Here is a 19,120-nt window from a genome sequence, read left to right on the forward strand (position 1 = left end):
TAATCTTTTAATATGGAATTCTGATGAGGGTGGGGGTAAATTTATTGTAATTACACAGGGAGAAACCACCAGGAAAGGGAATATGTCCAGTGAATGTGCATAAGAGATCTTACAAGTGGTCTTGTATGTTTGGCAATGTTTTGTTTGTGATGTTCTTTTGTTAGAGAGGGAAGACATTCAGTTGGTACAATTGGATCAACACAATAATCTCCATCAACAACAGCCCAAAAGGCTGGGGAGCAAGATGCTTGGAGACATGCCAAATGAGAAAGAGGAAGAAGCAGTGCTTTTTTAAAATGTGTGTGTGTGTGTAAGAGAAGAGGGAAGGGAAGAGAAAGCCATGGAGTTTGGGAAGTGTTTGTGTGCAGAACATGAATAAAGTAATATGGTGAAGGGTTCGAGCGGTGGATATAAAGAATATACTTAACCCATGTGCCCTCAAACTTCTAGAGTCTGTTATTTCTGCTACTGGCAAGGGAACAACTAACACGAATAAACCACATGCCAATGAATTTCCCCACCACTCCTATCTCTTACAACTTCTGCATAGCCTAGATTGGAAACAGGTAGAGCCTCATTTTCCTAATGTCTTTTATGAGTCGGCTTGAGTTGCTTGTCACCTTGGAAACCTGCCGCCTTCATTGCTCTCCCAGCCCTTTGCACAGCCAAAGAGAGTAGAGCCCATTTGGAGGTGGTTTATTAGTGAGGATACAGGGTCAACCATGTAAGTCTACATTTATTGATATGGAAAGATGTTCATGAAATATGAAGGAAAAACCAATTCTAGGGGCGTCTGGCTGGCTTTTTTGGAGGAGTGTGTGACTCTTCATCTCAGGGTCATGGGTTCGAGCCCCATGTTGGGTGTAGAGATTACTTAAATGAATAAATACAAAAAAATGAATAAAAAAGATTCTAGGGTGCCTGGGTGGCTCAGTTGGTTAAGCGACTGCCTTCGGCTCGGGTCATGATCCTGGAGTTCCAGGATCGAGTCCCGCATCGGGCTCCCTGCTCGGCAGGGAGTCTGCTTCTCCCTCTCCCGCTCCCCCCTCTTGTGCTCTTTCTCTCTCTCACTCTCTCTCTCAAATAAATAAATAAAATCTTAAAAAAAAAAGAATAAAAAAAAGATTCTAGTGCTGTAGGAAGAGTATGGTATGGTTGCATTTTTGTACCTACATGTAATGTAAATTACGGTGTGTTTGTATGTTTTTCATGTGAAAACAATAAAAGTCTGGACAGACATATGCCAGTAGGTTAATGGTGGTTGTTTCTGAAAGATAGGGTTAGGAAATCATTAAAATATTTTTGTCTGCTTATTCCTACTGCCTAATATTACTTTATAAACATGGATTACCTGTAAGTTTTCCTTCAGAGCTATTATGGAAATACGCAAATCATGTGAGGTCATGGCTCTACCTTTGTCAACTGCAAATGACTGCATTGTCATGGACATATTGCGCAGTGTTTAGGAAGACATTGTGGCAGACAGACTCTAGGGTGGCCCCTGCTTGCAGACCCACTCTGAGACTCTACTTGCTGGCATGATGAAGTAAGCAGCCATGTTGGGTAAGCCCCCATGGTAAGGAGCTGAGGACACAGTCCCTAGAAGCTCAGGACAACCTCTAGCCAACAGCCAGCAAGAAGCCAGGGCCCTGGGTCCTACATGTGCAAGGGAATGAATTCAGGCAGCAACCTGAGTGAGCTTGGTTAGAAGTGGATTATTTACCAGTTGAGCCTCTAGATGAGAATGCAGACCATCTGCTTCCTTGGTTTCAGCCTTGTAAGACCCTAAGTGGAGGACTCAAGCTAAGCTGTGGTCTGACTCCTGACCCACAGTAAAAGGGAGATAATAAATGTGTGCAATTTTCAGCTGCTAAATTTGTGGCAATGTGCACCGCTATAGAAGAATACAGACATCTTCAGGGGAATATGAGGGCCTATGACACACAGCTCTTAGGGCTTCTGAGGGTAGCTGTTTCTTTTTCCCCCAAGGTCAGTGGGGCTGAGCTCAAAACTCTTGGGAGGGGAGCAAAGAACTTCAGATTTTGAGGGACAGCTGAGCTTTCCCTGGAGAGGTAGAACCCTCTGAGCCTCCAGGGCACTTGTGTCCTTTTCCCCTCCCTCAGCCTTTCACCTTCTCAGCCTGTCCTGTTTTCTTAGTCTGTATCTGTCTATCAGTTTTTCCATCTCTTACCTGAACAAGAATGGACCTACCATAGTGGCATGAGGCAGAGGCAGAGGGGGTGAACAGGAGGGGAACACAGTAGCTGCAATATTGAGGGCTGGGCTAGGCCCTTGGTTAGGTCCTTCCACAGACTCATCTGGAGCAGCTGCTTGGATAGATGAGGCTCAGGGCCTGGGTTCCCCCTAGGGACCCATATCCCCATTCCCTGCCCTGGGAAGCACCAGATGTCCTGGGTTCTAGGCCGACGGTAAGGGCAGGCAGAGCCCTCATGAGGTGTCACCGAAAGTCCCAGGTTCTCACCTCCTAACTCAGCTTGGCATCCTCTTCCTGCTTCCCATTGATCTGGGTCACTCTCTGCAGGGCCACTGGGGTGAGATTCAACCTCCCCGAGAAGGAGTACCAGAGGGCAGACTCAATGAAGAACCTGTGGGTGGGGGGCAGGAGCGAACACCACTTCAGCCTGGGTTGACGGGAGTTGTGGTTGCCTGAGAAGGGCACAGGGCAGAGCAGGAAGACACCTTGGAGAGGTGGAAAGAATTCTGGCCTGGGAGTTAGGAGCCCTGGGTTCTACTCTAAGGGTTGCTACTGTCTTCTTGGGAGACCTGGAACAAGTCTTTCTCCTCTCTGGGCCATGGTCTTCCCTACCTATCAAACTGAGCATTGATTCTTTTTGCTTTCACCTGCTTTGATACTAGGGGGGAAGAGAGGGAGTTCTAGGAGATGCTCTGCCCATCTTATTCACTTATTGTGAACCCTCCATCCTACCCTCAGGCCCCACACACCTGGAGTAGATGGAGAAGACAAAGAAAGGCAGAGAGACCAACAGTGCAGGTGGTGCCAGTGGGGCACAGCATAAGCCACGCCAGCAGGAAGAACTGGCCAAGTCAGGGTACAAATCCAATTAGGAGGCTCCGACCTGGTCGGGCATGGATGGGCAGCCACTCCAGGCCTGGGGAGAAGAGCAGAACTCAGATCAGTCAGGGTTTGTGTAGGTATGTGTGCATGTGGGGGGTGGTAGTCACTTCCAGGTGATTATGAGGATCCTCACATTGGAGCAGAAGGACTCTTCTCTTGAGCTCAGTTGTATTCTGCACCTCCAGGCCCCTCAGAGGGTAAAGCAAAGGTCGTTTGATCATTGGCAAGGTTCAGCGTGTGTGTGGAGCAAGGGATGGGCTGGAAGGCTCTGAATTCCAAGGCATACTCCAATTCAGTGTCCCCAACCCAAACATTCATATTTCCTGGCTTCCCCCAAACCACTTTTGCCTATAGTTACTCCTTCTGCACTTCCTTCAACTCATTTTAATTCAACAAACATTTAGGGTTGGCAACTCTGTGCCATGCCCTTTGCTTGCCCTGGGAAATAGAGATGAATGAGCCCTGCCCTCAGGGCATCCTATACCACTTTTTTTCCTCCAATGGGTCATACTTTCTGGCCCCTGTATATTCTGTTGTATATTATATTCTTTTTGTCTAGAACTCTGCCCCAGAACCTTACTCCCTTTCACTTTCTGCCTCAATTTTCAGTCAATTCTGAGCTTAGATATCACTTTTTCTTCTTTTTAAAAATATTTTATTTATTTTTTGACACAGAGAGAGAGACAGCGAGAGAGGGAACACAAGCAGGGAGAGTGGGAGAGGAGAAGCAAGCTTCCCGCGGAGCAGGGAGCCCGATGCAGGGCTGGATCCCAGGACCCTGGGATCATGACCTGAGCTGAAGGCAGACGCTTAACGACTGAGCCACCCAGGCGCCCCTTAGATATCGCTTCTTCTGGGGAGATTTTCCCACTTCTGAGCTCCCACATCACCCAGGATGGCCCCCACCACAGCTTTTAACACACTAATTTGTAACTGCTTGGCAGTCTCCCCCGGTAGACTGTTAACTCTTTGAGGTCATGGATAGTGTCCTCTTGTTCACTTTGTATCCCCAGTGCAGGGTCTGACACAAAATTCCTTTTGAAATTGTTTCCAGTTGGGTGCCTGGGTGGCTCAGTTGGTAAAGCTTCTGCCTTCGGCTCAGGATTGAGCCCCGCATCAGGCTCCCTGCTTCTCCCTGTCTGCCGCTTCTCCTGCCTGTGCTCTCTCTCTCTTTCTCTGTGTCAAATAAATAAATAAAATCTTAAAGAAAAAGAAATTGTGTTCAGTAAATGAATGTTGAATTAAAGGCTCACAGTTTGATTGGCCTCTTTAAGGAACCCCACCTAATCTCTATCAAGTCTTTACTCAGTTCATTATTTCAGGGATCCCTAAATATCTGGGATGGATTCCAGCCCCAAATGATCAGAGCCTCCAAAGAGGCTGTAATCTCAGTTTCTTTCTGCCTTGGGCTCAGCCTACTCCAGGAAAGGTCCTGATAGGCAGGGATGCTGGGAAAGGTGGACTCTGTTTTCACTCAGGGAAGGAGCTGAGGTCTGAATTTGTCAGGTGTCCTGGTCCACTGAAACCCTGTGACTCAGGAGTCCCCAGGAGACTGGCCCTCCCAGGGCCCTTCTCACTCAACATCAGAGAGTTGCTGCTGATGCCATTCATAGCCATGCCCGAGAGGAAGCGGCAAGCACAGTAGGGGGGGAAGTTGGGTGTGAAGGCAGGAGACACCACTAACTGCAGATGGGTCCAGATCAGCACCTTCGGGGAGCCCAGCCTGTGGTGGGGAGAGGAAACATGTACAGAGAGCACATTGCTTCCTCCTCTGGCCCGTTTCCCTGGCTGTCTTGCCCTTGGTGCCCTGGGAACCTAATAGATACATGTGAGGTTGCCCAAATGTGACATGAGGTGGGTGCTGAGATGGAAAGTGGGGAACGATAAGGTGAGGGCTGGCATCTTAGGGCCCTGAGTATTGGGAGGCTTGTTGTGTTGCCGCTGTCCAGGGTCCTGACACATCCCCGAGCACCTCGGTGGAGGGGCCCACACCCTCTCATCAGAATCGTAATAGTATGTTTAAAACAACTTGGATGATGAGTCCCAGTCATGTCCTGTAAGGTAAGCTAGAAACCCAATTTTTAACAAGTTTCCAAGGCTTGGAATGCTTCCAGTGCTCTGAGATGTGGTTGGTACTTTGGCTGTTGGTCTATAGTGACTCCTGTCAGACCTCTCCCAAGAGATAGTGATCTTTAATTTTTTAAAAAATCTTTTGTGATGTTTATGCTTTGGAAAATGGATATGGCTGTGGCTTATATTTTGTAAAGAATAAAGCTGATTTTGAGTACCTTTGATCTGCTATGACATTTCTAATATTTGCAAATTTTATTTTTTAGACCAACACCTCCATTTTATAGATGGAAAAACCAAGTCTAAGAGAGGTTGTGTAACTTTCCCATGAGCTCACAGTAAGTTGTAGATCTGAGTCAGGGAATCTAGATTTTTGTCCTTCTTTGTCACTTTCTAGCTATGTGACTGTACTTTTTTCTTTTAAAAAAGTAAACATTAAATATTTACTTGTTACAGTCATAAAATAATAAGTTATCACAAAAGTTAAAAAATATATTAATGAAAAGTGAAAACTTCTCTTCTGTCCAATTCCACTCCTCAGAATTCACAACTGACAACTTTCTTGGGTTCCTTCTAGACTGTTTGGACATATTATTTAATATCCTTGAACCTCAGTTTTCTCATTGGCAAAATGCAGATAACAGTACCATTCCACTCGTATTGGCTTCACACTGAAGTGAAGTGAAGCATGGGAAGTGCTGATGGACTGCTGTGTGATTCCTACAGACTTTCCAGACATGGTCAGACTTGGGTGGATGAGTCATGTGTCCCTCCCTGGATCCTCAGGGATGCCAGTCTCCCTTCCATGTCCAGCCTAGAGAGCCCTTTGCTCCTGATCCAGCATGGACCTGCCTGCCAAGGTCCCAAACATCAAGCTTGCAACTAGCATTCCTGCCATGAAGATGGATTGGCTCAACTGGGGCAAGGTCTTGTGTGTGCACACAAGGTCCCACAGTGAGGAAAGAAGAGCTGGGTCAAGGAGAGCTGGACTGGCCCCAGGGAAGCACCACTACCCCTCTCCTGGTGGGGCTGAGGGTCCTGAATTGGGACCAGCACATAGAGAGTGCTTCCCTCCCCCTGCCACACAATCTTTCTCATCACTTTCTCCTGGTGAGATTGATTCATATTACTTCAAAACACGTAAAAGTTGCCTTTTGGGATGCCAGCTCAGACTACTCCCCCTTCCCTGGCCACTAACCACTAACCTTCCCTGGCCACTCACCCTCCTTTAGAGCTCTTGAACCTGACCTTCTCTGGGCATAGCTGAAGAAACCTGACCCAGGAGCTGGATTGGGCTAATCAGAATATTTTTATTACAGATTTGGAAATGTGACTCAGAGAAGCAAGATTTATAAGGATACTTAAAATAGGGTGAGAGGGCCAAGTTTGGCACAATGTAGAAGTGGAGTTGAAATATGAGAGAGTGGGAGAGGGAGCAGGGAGAGGGGAGAATGAAGTACTCTAGTCAGAGAGAAGTCAGGGTGAGAGCTCAGTCAGTGCCAGAGAAATCGGGATGGAGAGCTCCCTTCAGCTACCTGATCCCAGTCTCTCAAAAGGCTGGGCTCAAGTTCTTGACCTTGGGTTCTGTGAAACACTCTTGCATCCTTCCATTAACTTCCCATAACCAAATTTGAGAAGGTTGTGGTTATTTGCAATCCTGAAATAAACAGCAATTGGATACTGTAACTGATAGTTTAAATTTTGTTGCTCTTTTTATTTATTTATTTATTTTAATTCTTAAAAAAGATTTTATTTATTTATTTGAGACAGAATGAGAGAGAGAGCACATGAGAGGGGGGAGGGTCAGAGGGAGAAGCAGACGCCCTGCTGAGCAGGGAGCCGGATGCGGGACTTGATCCAGGGACTCCAGGATCATGACCTGAGCCAAAGGCAGTCGCTTAACCAACTGAGCCACCCAGGCGCCCCTTTGTTGCTCTTTTTAATGAGTATGAAGAAAACACTGTCATTGTGAAAGTATTTCCATTCTAGGTGGAGTAAAACAGCTCTAGAGCCTGCAGAAAAATCATATTGCTGACAGATGTGCCATTAAAATTAAGTCAAAATAATAAAGAGATGTGGCATTTCTTTTACAAGTAAGACCTAATTTTTATACACTTCTGAGTGGATTTTAAAACTGTCATTTCTTTTGTTAACAAAAAAATGAAAAGGGGCTGGAATGACCAGGACAATTAGGGAATTCCCCCTAGATGTGTTAATATATATACAAATGAATTCAGCTTTCAAGTGTAGTTACTTGATAATTTTGATTTGGTTGGAGAAAAATCCTTATTTGTGAATATAATTATTATGTAGCACTTTTACCATAGATACACACATTCACATGTTGTAGAATTTGGGATGTCAGCCCTTGTATACTTTCTCCAAAGAGCAATGGACTTTATTGCTGTTGTATTCAAATAACTGCTATTCTATAATTCTATGTGTTGTCTGATATAGCTTTAATTTGAAAAAAGATTATGGGGCTGTGTCAGGCTGGGACTTAATTAATACTTTAATGGAAATACGTGAATGGAATATGACTGTGGAGAGGCATGTGGGACACACTGTGGTGAGTGGGTTAAGGATATTATAGATAGCCAAGGAATGGAAGGATAAGAAACAAGAGGATGTAGGAAAGAGGTAAGAAGTCAGAGGAGTGCAAAGAGAACAAGATCTGTACGCAGTTTAGTGATGAAATCTATATGTAGTCCAGATTAGAAATTGATCCATGAATACAGAATACTCAGAAAAAATCTCTCTGCCTCTGGTCTGCTCTAAGGTGCTTGTCATCTGCAAAAGCAACAGTTTCGTGGGGCTTATACCATCGGAGGGTTAGTATTGGCTTTTGTCATCTGTGTTCTCTTCATGTGCAGCTGAAACCCCAGATACCAGATATCGCTGTGTGCTCTGTGGCACTGTGGGCTTCACGTATACTTACTTCACTACCACTAACAAGAAACAATGTCTTGGAATAAACAGTGTTGGGTTTGAGCTTGACTAAGAGAATTGCTGCCTAGGACTGCTCTACCCTGCTAACTTGAGAGAGGCTATGATAAATGACAGATGCTATGAGACTGGCCTCAGGAGAAAGAAAAGGAGAAAAAGAAAAAACAAAAGGCAACCAGGAAGTAGAAAGGTAAAGCGGGGGCTGTTCACATCTGCAGAGTAGGAGTGAACAAGGAGACTCAGGCTGGGTCATTCATAATAACTCATGCCCTCCCTGCCCTACAGTCATTGGACCAAGGGTAGGCACATGACTCAAGCCAGCCAATAAGTCTTTCCTAGAATTTTTATATATTTTTTAATTTCTAATTTTGTTTTATTATTATTATTTTTAAAGATTTTATTTATTTATTTGACAGAGAGAGACACAGTGAGAGAGGGAACACAAGCAAGGGGAGTGGGAGAGGGAGAGGGAGAAACAGGCTTCCCGTGGAGTAGGGAGCCCGATGCGGGACTCGATCCCAGGATCATGACCCGATCTGAAGGCAGATGCCTAATGACTGAGCCACCCAGGCACCCCTTTCCTAGAATTTTTTTGAAGTCGGAGCTGAGAAACAGAAGCTCTTTTTCTCACTGGTGAGGAAGTCATTAGGATTGATACCAGAAGGGTCAGTGAACACCTTGAGAAGGGTCCTGTGCACAGTGGACTTGCCCAGCATGCAAAGAGAAGCACAGATGAGGGCCAGCAAGGGTCCTGATGACATCCATGGTCTTGGTTACCGTTGTCCCTAGAGCCAGCTCCACCTCTGCCTAACTTGTTTGGTTGTGGGAGACTTTATACACTCTTTTACTGCTCAAATTAGCTTGAATTAAATTGCAGCCATTTGCGAAAAAGGATTCTAATATAGTTCAGATGGAAGCTGCTAGGTATTGCTCAGGACATTTTTTTTTTTTAAAGATTTTATTTATTTGACAGAAAGAGACACAGTGAGAGAGGGAACACAAGCAGGGGGAGTGGGAGAGGGAGAAGCAGGCTTCCCGCCCAGTAGGGAGCCCGATGCGGGGCTCGATCCCAGGACCCTGGGACCATGACCTGAGCCGAAGGCAGACGCTTAACGACGGAGCCACCCAGGCGCCCCTGCTCAGGACATTTTAACTGGAGAAGAGCTCAGGCAGGATTTTATTGTAACCCATACACCCAAACCCAGCATCGTTTTCTTGTTATATTTATTTATTTAAGCATGTGGCTTGGGTGGGGTGTCTTCACTGAAATTAGGCATCTTGCTTAAGCAGCCCCTGTTAACTTGCGAGCGATTTCATTTGCTTCACAACTCAGAAGGTCCAGCTTCACATTGGGTTGTACATGTAAGCTGCCTATTATCCTAATGAAATATTCTCTGGTGCAGGCACAGGTTTTGACATTATTGGCTCAAGGAAGAGGTATCCTGGCTGTGCTAATGAAATAGGACTTTTAGTGCCTCATGTGTGGTGGTGGATGATGGTCCCATCCACAATGCCTATTGGAAGAGGATTGGATTATCCTTGGCATCTCCATACATCTCAGGGAATGGGAGAACTATGTGCATCTGACTTTGTCAGCCATTGAAACAAAAAATAATAGGTTACTACCAAGTCTCCATTTTGAAGGAAATCCAAGGTGCTCACTTACCCAGATTTTTTGTCCTACATGGCAAGAAATATGAGCTTTGGGTCAAATTGCCTGCTCTTGGGGCATCTGGGTGGCGGTTAAGTGTCTGCCTTTGGCTCAGGTCATCATCCCAGGGTCCTGCCATGGAGCCCCGCGTTGGGGGTCTGCTTCTCGTGCTCTCTCTCTCTCTCTCTCACTCACTGTCTCTTTCAAATAAATAAATAAAATCTTAAAAAAGCCCAAACAACTGTGTGCTCTTTTGAACAGAAAAGCAAGAGCTAGGTTGATAGATCCTGGAGTATTGTCAACCTTGGAAAGCAGAATGTAGAGTTTTAAGAAGGGAAATGGGGAAGCAGAATTGCTTCCCCATAACATACAAATTAAGATGGGTGGACAAGGACGTCTTAGAACTTGGGTTGAGGCTGGCAAATAATGAAGAAAATCCCCCCAACTATGCCTGGGGGGGAGGGATGGCATATAATGCCTGTTTACCTCAGAGGGAGGAGGACTAGCCATGCTTCTGTGTCTTGGGTCTGTCTAGTGGGAGTATGGCTTAACTTTGATTAGTGCAGGCAGATCCTGCATTAGGCAAGTTTGGAGACTATGCCTTACTCTAGCCCTTTCTTAGGGCATCTTCTCTGCAAATCTCTGACTAATAAGCAGTGGTCTACATAATTCCACTATATTGTGCCTTGGCATGATGATTGCAGTTGCAGGGTAAGGGGAGGCTCATCAGTGTGGTTGCACTGAGCCAATCGGAGCCTTTTCTAAAAACTTGAACTAAGATACACAGAAACATTCTGGTTGGTAGTGGGCCCTAAATCTGAGAGATAATGGAGCAGATCTGGGACTGGTGGTAATCTTACAAGATGAACATGCAGACAAAATGGACTGAGAAGGAGAGAGTAAGTGTATAAAGATGCCTCTGGTGCTCTAAATCCTGGTTCCAGCTTCCACAAGGCTGGACACGCTTTGTTTCCCATCCCTGGATTCCCTAAAATCTATGTATCCTTTAAAAAAATTTTTTTAAAGATTTTATTTATTTATTTGACAGAGAGAGAGACAGCCAGAGAGGGAACACAAGCAGGGGGAGTGGGAGAGGGAGAAGTAGGCTTCCCGCTGAGCAGGGAGCCCGATGCGGGGCTCGATCCGAGGACCCCGGGATCATGACCCGAGCCGAAGGCAGACGCTTAACCAGTGAACCACCCAGTCACGCCCATATCTATGTATCCTTACAGTAATACCCCTTTTTCCCATGAGCCGATTCAAGAGATCTTCTCTTCCTTGCAACCAAAAGACAATTGACTAGAACAGATGTTAAGAGCATGATCAATGTGACAGCTATGAAGTGCAGAATTTAGCTGGATGAACCACTTAGCAGGCTTGGTCTCAGCTGCTAAAAGCTCTTTCTAGATGAAGTCAGAAAACTGTTTTGTCTCTAGGTCTCTGAGCCCCCATATTCCCTGCTCAGGAATATTCCTTTTGCCCTCCACCACCTACACACCTCCTTTCTCTCTTCTTCTTTATCACCGCCCAGGGAAGTGTAAATTGTCCACTCCCCCAGGGAAACCAAAGCAGAATATTAGACTCCCTGAGTAGTGTCTCTCCCTGGTGAAGGCAGAGGGGGAGAGAGCAGCTTCCTGTGAGGGCTTCCATAATCTCCCGTACCAGAAAGTTTGCAACTCCAACCACAGTTCTCTTACCTCCATTTTGGGCAAAGGTCTTCACAGCTCCAGTGCTTTCCCACATTTAGACAAACTCAGGTTAGGGTCACACAGTGTCTGTGTCTGTGTGTGGGGATGATAAGACGGAGACACAGGGGTTGGAGGGGGGACGAGGGGGCCCAGGTATCCTCTCCTCAGTCACGATGGTGGAAGGGAAGGTGCTGTTGTCATAGATCCAGCTGTTGGTGCAGGGCTCTGTGGCCCCCGTGCCATTGGGAAAAGGCGGTCCCTGTTGGGGGATGGTAAAGAGGAGGCAGGACTCCGGCTGCCCCTGCCTGTCCCGGGGCAGCCAGGCCTCCAGCTCCCCGTCCTTGCTGAGGTTGGCGTCGGCAGGCGGGCAGCAGTGGTGGGTGGGGATGGTGGCAGTGAAATTCTGTAAAAAATTGTGCAAATATGTCTTCTGGAAGCGGCCGACACCCCCCACCTGCTGCAGGAGGTCGCTGAAGACCGTGGGCAGGACCTGGCAGAAACAGCTGGGCTGAGGCCTCCTGCTCCCTCAATCTGTTTTCTCTCTTCCCATGCAGGCGGAGGAGAGGGACTGCGCTTTGTCTCTTCAGCTCATCAGTTCCTGGGTCTGCTGTAGCCCTAGGCCTCCCGATGGCCGGCAATAGCTTTTAAAACGTCTTTTAAGACACCAAGTTAAACTGTGACTTCAGAGTAGGACATTCAATTATTATTATTATTTTTTTTATAGATTTTTATTTATGAGAGAGAGAGAGAGAGCAGGGGGAAGAGCAGAGGGAGAGGGACAAGCAGACTCTGTGCTGAGCGTGGAGCCCGACACAGGTCTTGATCTCACGACCCTGAGATCATGACCTGAGCCGAAATCAAGTCAGATACTTAACCAACTGAGCCACCCAGGTGCCCCTATAATTTTATCAAATTTAATCCAATAATATATAAAAAGGATAATGCATCTTGACAACGTGGGTTTATCCCAGGAATGCAAAATTGATTTAACTTTATTATTTGGGGTTAATTACTTTTTTGTTTCAAGTTTTTATTTAAATTCTGTAACACTATAACATGTAGTGTAATATTAGTTTCAAGTGTAGAATTTAGTGATTCATCACTTACATACAACACCCAGTGCTCATCACAAGTGCCCTCCTTAATACCCATCACCCATTTAACCCATCCCCCTGCCCACCTCCCCTCCAGCAACCCTCAATTTGCTGTCTATTAAGAGTTTGTTTTATGGTTTACCTCTTTTTCCCCCCATGTTCATCTGTTTTGTTTCTTAAATTCCACATATGAGTGAAATCATATGGTATCTGTCTTTCTCTGACTGACTTATTTCACTTAGCATAATACACTGTAGCTCTATCCATGTCATTGCAAATGGCAAGATTTCATTTTTTTGATGGCTGAGTAATGTTCCATTAATTCCATCGTATGTATATATATCACAGCTCTCTCTCTCTCTATATATATACACCATAACTTCTTTTTTTATTTAAAGATTTTATTTATTTATTTGATAGAGTGAGAGAGCACAAGCAGGGGGAACAGTAGAGGGAGAGGGAGAAGCAGGCTCCCCGCCAAGTGGGGAGCTCGATGCGGGGCTCGATCCCAGGACCCTGGGATCATGACCTGAGCCGAAGGCAGACACTTAACCATCTGAGCCACCCAGGCGCCCCTCTTTTTTTTTTTTTTTTAAGATTTTATTTGACAGAGACACAGCAAGAGAGGGAATACAAGTAGTGGGAGTGGGAGAGGGAGAAGCAGGCTTCCCGCCGAGCAGGGAGCCCGACGCGGGGCTCGATCCCAGGACCTGGAATCATGACCTGAGCCGAAGGCAGCCGCTTAACGACTGAGCCACCCAGGCGCCCCATCCATAACTTCTTTATTCATTCATCAATTGGTGGACATTTGGGCTCTTTCCATAATTTGGCTATTGTTGATAATGCTGCTATAAACATGGAGGTGCATGTGCCCCTTCAAATCAGTATTTTTATATTCTTCGGGTAAATTTCTAGTAGTGCAATTGCTGGATCATAGGCTTTAACTTTAAATAATCAACGTAATTCATCATGTTAATGGACTAAAAAACCATGTGTGATCATTTCAATAGATACAGAAAGAGCATTTGACAAAATTCAACATCCACAGCATCTACGAAAAATGTCTCAGCAAACTAGGAATAAAAAGGACCTTCTTCAAACTGATAAGGGACATCTATGGAGAAACTATAGCTAACATCATACTTAATTGTGAAAGACTAAATGCTTTCCTTCCAAGTTCACTCTCACCACTTTTGTTCAACATTGTATTGGAATGTAATAATGTAAGTAAAATAAATGAAAGAATTCCAGAAAGGAAAGAAGATGGAAATCTGCCTTTATTTGCAGACAATATGATTGTTTGTACAGAAAATCTTAAGGAATCTGCAAAAGAAGTTACCAGAACTAATAAGTGATTTTAGCAAATTTTCAGGATGCAAGGTCAGTATACTAAAATCAAGTGTATTTCTATGTAATAGCAATGGACAATTAGCAATTGAAATAAAAATATCTTTAATAATTGCATAAACTATGAAATGCTTAGGGATAAATTTGATAGAATATGTGTGAGACCTATACATTGAAAATTATAAAACATTGTTGAGAGAAATTAAAGAATATCTCAATAAATGGAGAACTGTATCATGGATTGGAGCACTTAATATTAAGATGTCAATTATTTCCAATAAGATCTATAGGTTTTTTTGTAATACAAATCAAAACCACAGCAGTTTTTTGGGGTCAGTTTACAAGTTGGTTTAAAATCATTTATTTAGTTATTTATTTGAGAGAGAGAGCATGAGGGGGGGGACAGAGGGAGAGGGAGAGGTAGAATCTTAAGCAGGCTCCACACCCAGTGGGGAGCCTGATGCAGGGCTTGGTCTCATGACCCTGACATCATGATCTGAGCCAAAATCATCAGTTGGCTGCTTAACCGAAAGAGCCGCCCAGCTGCCCCTGATTTAAAAATTTATATGGAAATGCAAAGGCTCTAGATTAGCCAAGACAGCTTTGGAAAAGCTAAACAGGATTAAAGAATCTACACTGTCTGTGTTCAAGACTAATTATAAAGTTACAATAATAAGACACTGTGGTATTCATGCGAAGACAAATAAATAGATCAGTGCCACAGGATGGAAAGTCCAAAAATAGAGATACACAAGGGACATTTGATCTTTGACCAAGATGTCTAGACAATTAATTAATGAAAAAAATCTTTGAACAAATGGTGTTGGTACAGTTGGATATCCATATGCAAAAGGCAGTGCATCACAACCCTCTTTCCTCACATTATTTACAAAGATACCTCAAAAATAGAACACAGACCTAAATGTAAGAGTTAAAACTATAACATTTATATAAGAAAACTTAAGAGAAAATTTTAGTGTCCTTTGGTTTGGCAAAGATTTTTTTTTTTTTAGATTTTTATTTATTTATTTGAGACAGAGAGAATGAGAGAGAGAGAGCACATGAGAGGGGGGAGGGTCAGAGGCAGAAGCAGACTCCCCGCTGAGCAGGGAGCCCGATGCGGGACTCGATCCCGGGACTCCAGGATCACGACCTGAGCCGAAGGCAGTTGCTCAACCAACTGAGCCACCCAGGCGCCCTTGGCAAAGATTTTTAAAATAAGACACAGGGTGCCTGGGTGGCTCAGTTGGTTGAACTTTGGACTCGGTTTTGGCTCATGTTGTGATCTCATGGGTTGTGGGGTGGAACCCTGACCTGTGTCTGGCTCCCTACTCAGTGAGGGGTGTGTCTGAGATTCTTTCTCTCCCTCTCCTTTTGCCTCTCCCCCCACTCATGTGCGTATGTACACTCTCTCTTTAAGAAAAAATAAAATAAAATAAGATACAAAAACATGAACTACAAAAGAAAAAGCCAGTAAGTTGGTCTTCATCAAAATTTTTAAACTTTTGCTATTCAATGACTTTTTTTAAAGATTATTTTTATTATTTATTTGAGAGAGAGAGAGCGAGCACAAGCAGGGAGGAGGGGCAGATGGAGAGGAAGAAGCAGACTCCCTGCTGAGCAGGGAGTTCGATGTGGGGCTCCATCCCAGGACCCCAGGATCATGACCAGAGCTGAGGGCAGGCTCTTAACCACCTGAGTCACCCATGCGCCCCTAAACTTTTGCTATTCAAAAGTCACTGTTATAAAAATGAAAAAGCGAGCTATAAACTTGGGGAAAATATTTGCAAAACACATATCTGGCAAAAGATTTGTCTCTAGAATACACTAAAAAAAACATTTCAACTCAATCATAAGAAATCAAACAATTAAATTAAAAATGTGCAAAATTTTTGAACAGGTATTTTACCAAAGAAGAGATCTAAATGGAAATAAGCACATGAAAAGTTGCTTAACATCATTAGTCATTAGGGAAGTGCAAATTAAAACTATAATAATGGGGTGCCTGGGTGGCTCAGTTGGTTAAGTGACTGCCTTCGGCTCAGGTCATGATCCTGGAGTCCTGGGATCGAGTCCCGCATCGGGCTCCCTGCTCGGCAGGGAGTCTGCTTCTCCCTCTGACTCTCCTCCCTCTCATGCTCTCTGTCTCTCATTCTCTTGCTCTCAAATAAATAAATAAAATCTTTAAAAAAATAAAAATAAATAAAACTATAATAATGTACTACTACACATTCACTACATTGGCTAAAATTTAAAATATGAATCATACCAAGTGTTGACAAAGATGTGGAGCAACTGGAACTGTCCTATATACTGCTGGTGGGAATGTGAAATGTTATAACCACTTTGGAAAATTGGCTGTTCTTAAAAAGTTAAGCAAATACCTTATATACTACCTAACCATTCCATTCCTTGGTATTTGTTCAAGAGAAATGGAAGCCTATGTCCACACAAAGAAGGGGCATGAGGACACTTTTGGTGGTGATGGATATGTTCATTATCTTGATTGTGCTGAGAGTTTCACGGGTGTGTACATCTGTTATACTCATCAAATTGTACACTGTAAGTATGAACAACTAATTGTCTCTTATATTTCTTTTTTTATTTTTTTATTTTTTATTTTTTATTTTTTAAAGATTTTATTTATTTATTTGAGACAGAGAGAATGAGAGAGAGAGAGCACATGAGAGGGGTGAGGGTCAGAGGGAGAAGCAGGCTCCCCGCCGAGCAGGGAGCCCGGTGTGGGACTCGATCCCGGGACTCCAGGATCATGACCTGAGCCAAAGGCAGTCGCTTAACCAACTGAGCCACCCAGGCGCTCCTATATTTCTTTTTTTAAAGATTATTTATTTATTTATTTATTTATTTATTTATTTGACAGAGAGAGAGAGAGAGCACAAGCAGGTGGAGTAGCAGGTAGAGGGAGAGGGAGAAGCAGACTCCCTGCTGAGCAAGGAGCCCAATGGGGGGCTCTATCCCAGGACCCTGAGATCATGACCCAAGCCAAAGGCAGTTGCTTAACCAACTGAGCCACCCAAGCACCCCTGTCTCTTACATTTTAATAAAGCTGTAAAAAATATATTAGTTAAGATGTCTTTAACTGCAGATCACAGAAAAATCAACTCACAATAGCTTAAAGAGGAAGGAGGATTTAAGTTGAAATTCCCATGCTTAACAATTAGAGTAGATGTAGGTGGCTTCAGGATTGCTTAAATCAGTGGCTCAGTGACATAATCAAACCTCAGTTCCATCTTTCCACTCTGTCACTCTCAGTTGTTGCCTTAATCCTTGCTCTGGTTTCCCTGTTGGGTCACAAGATGGCTGCCACAGTTCCGGACATCCCATCCAGACTAAACATTGTTTACCACCTAAATCTAAACCCTGACCAATTCAGGCACTAACAGGCTGTTTGGTTTCTTCTATGGGTGTGGCTCACGGAATTGCTTCTCAGTGTAGGCTTCTCTTAGGGGAAAAGTTTAGAAGTAGCAGGAACAGACCTCACTAGAGCTGGTCAGGGAAATTGAGGCTCAATTTCATCTAGCTTATGACTCCAGCTTTTTGCAGTAGAGTCAGTAAGTGTTCTATGACTACAACATGAGCCACATGGAGACAGTCACATCTCAGAGAACATCATTAGATGGTTTTCTTGAAAGAGGAGGAACAATGGGGGCAATGGGGTCCATACAGAGCTTTTCTTCTGCTTCTGATCACACAGTTTTTAATACATACGAAAGTAAGTTGGGGGTTTAATAGAGCATAGTCTAGGAGTTCCAAACTTAATGGCTGTAAGAACCATAAGGTAACACAGATGTGTGAATCTGATCAGATATAAGACAATAAGGAGTGGTGAGGCCTATGGCGATCTAGACAGTAAAACCCTATCCCCACCAAAAAATAGAGCATGGGGAAACAAAACCCCTATGGGCCAGTTTGACATCCCTAGAGGAGTTTGAGAACAAGGGATGTACATTAGTTTCCAACTGCTGTTGCATCAAATTGTCACAGACTTAGTGGCTTAAAACAGTACAAATCAATTTTCTTATAGTTCTAGAGGTCAGAAGTCTAAAATCAATGTATTGGCAGGGCTTTGTTTCTTCTGGAGCCTTCAGAGGTGAAGCCATTTCCTTGCCTTTTTCAGCTTGCATTTCTTGGCTTGTTGCCCCTTCTTGTATCACTCCAAACTCTGGTTTCTGTTGTCACGTCTCCTATTACCTACTCTGGTCTTCTGCTTCTCTCCTATATTCACATGAGGCCAACTCAGATTATCCAGGATAATCTTCCCATCTCAAGATCCCTAGCTTAATCACATCTGCAAAGTCCCTTTTACCATGTAAGGTAACATATTCATGGGTTCCAGGTATTAGAATGTGGACATCTTTGGAGGTCCATTATTCAGCCCCCATGTGATATGAAAGCTGAACTGATTGGACATCTATTCTCTAAGGGGCCATGAAAACTCTTGGGAAAGGAGAGAAGAGCCTAGTGAAGGGGCTTGGTGTGGACTAAAGCCTGGGTTGTAGAGGTGGGTCCCGGGATACAAGGGTAGAGCCCAGGAAGGAAGGTGGCTTCTGGTGAGCACTCTACCAGGGCCAGGCAGTGGAGAAAACTCCTGAGTGTGCCATTCTGGGCAGGATGTGCTCAGAGCTGCAGGCAGAGAATCTGAGGGTGGCCACAAAGGCCCTACCAATCCTGGCCGAGGATAGGACTTTGTGGTCAAAAGTGGGTATAGCATCTGAGACCACTGAAGTGAGGCACAACAGTATCAAACCTCAGGCTCAGGGCCAATGTGAGAGGATGGACTGCGAGCCAGAATTCTGCAGATGACTCCTTGGGGAGACAGGTCAGAAGTCACTTGCTGGTGACTTTAAAATGGGAGGAAGGTAGGGTTCCCCTTTGGTCGAGGGTATGGGCTGAGCGTAGGAAGTCCCTGGCCAGGAGCGGGGGAAATGGGATCTGTGCAGACGGTGTGAGCTGTCCGAGTCAACACCAGCAGTTGGGCCAGTTGAGGGCGTGTGAAGTGGGGGCAGGCCAGGGGCTGTCTCTGCTTGAAGCGGATGCAGATACCAGGTGATCTAAGCCCAGAGATGAGAGAGCCACAGGAGTCAGAGCATGTCAGAGTTGCTGGCAGGGTTTTGAGGCAGGGATAGGGCAAGTCACTGGTCCCAAGATCTCCAGATCTACAGAAACAGGGCTAGATGCAGGTGGCCTGCCTCCCAGTCCTAGTCCG

General features: G+C 44.7%; 1 pseudogene; it reads right to left on the bottom strand.

The window, feature by feature from the left end:
* Positions 1–1,863: 1,863 nt before the first annotated feature.
* LOC118016316 lies at positions 1,864–18,241 on the bottom strand (annotated as a pseudogene).
* Positions 18,242–19,120: the final 879 nt, after the last annotated feature.

This window comes from Mirounga leonina, unplaced genomic scaffold, assembly GCF_011800145.1.
Source record: "Mirounga leonina isolate KUSES-001 unplaced genomic scaffold, KU_Mleo_1.0 Mir_166, whole genome shotgun sequence".
Lineage (NCBI taxonomy): Eukaryota > Metazoa > Chordata > Mammalia > Carnivora > Phocidae > Mirounga > Mirounga leonina.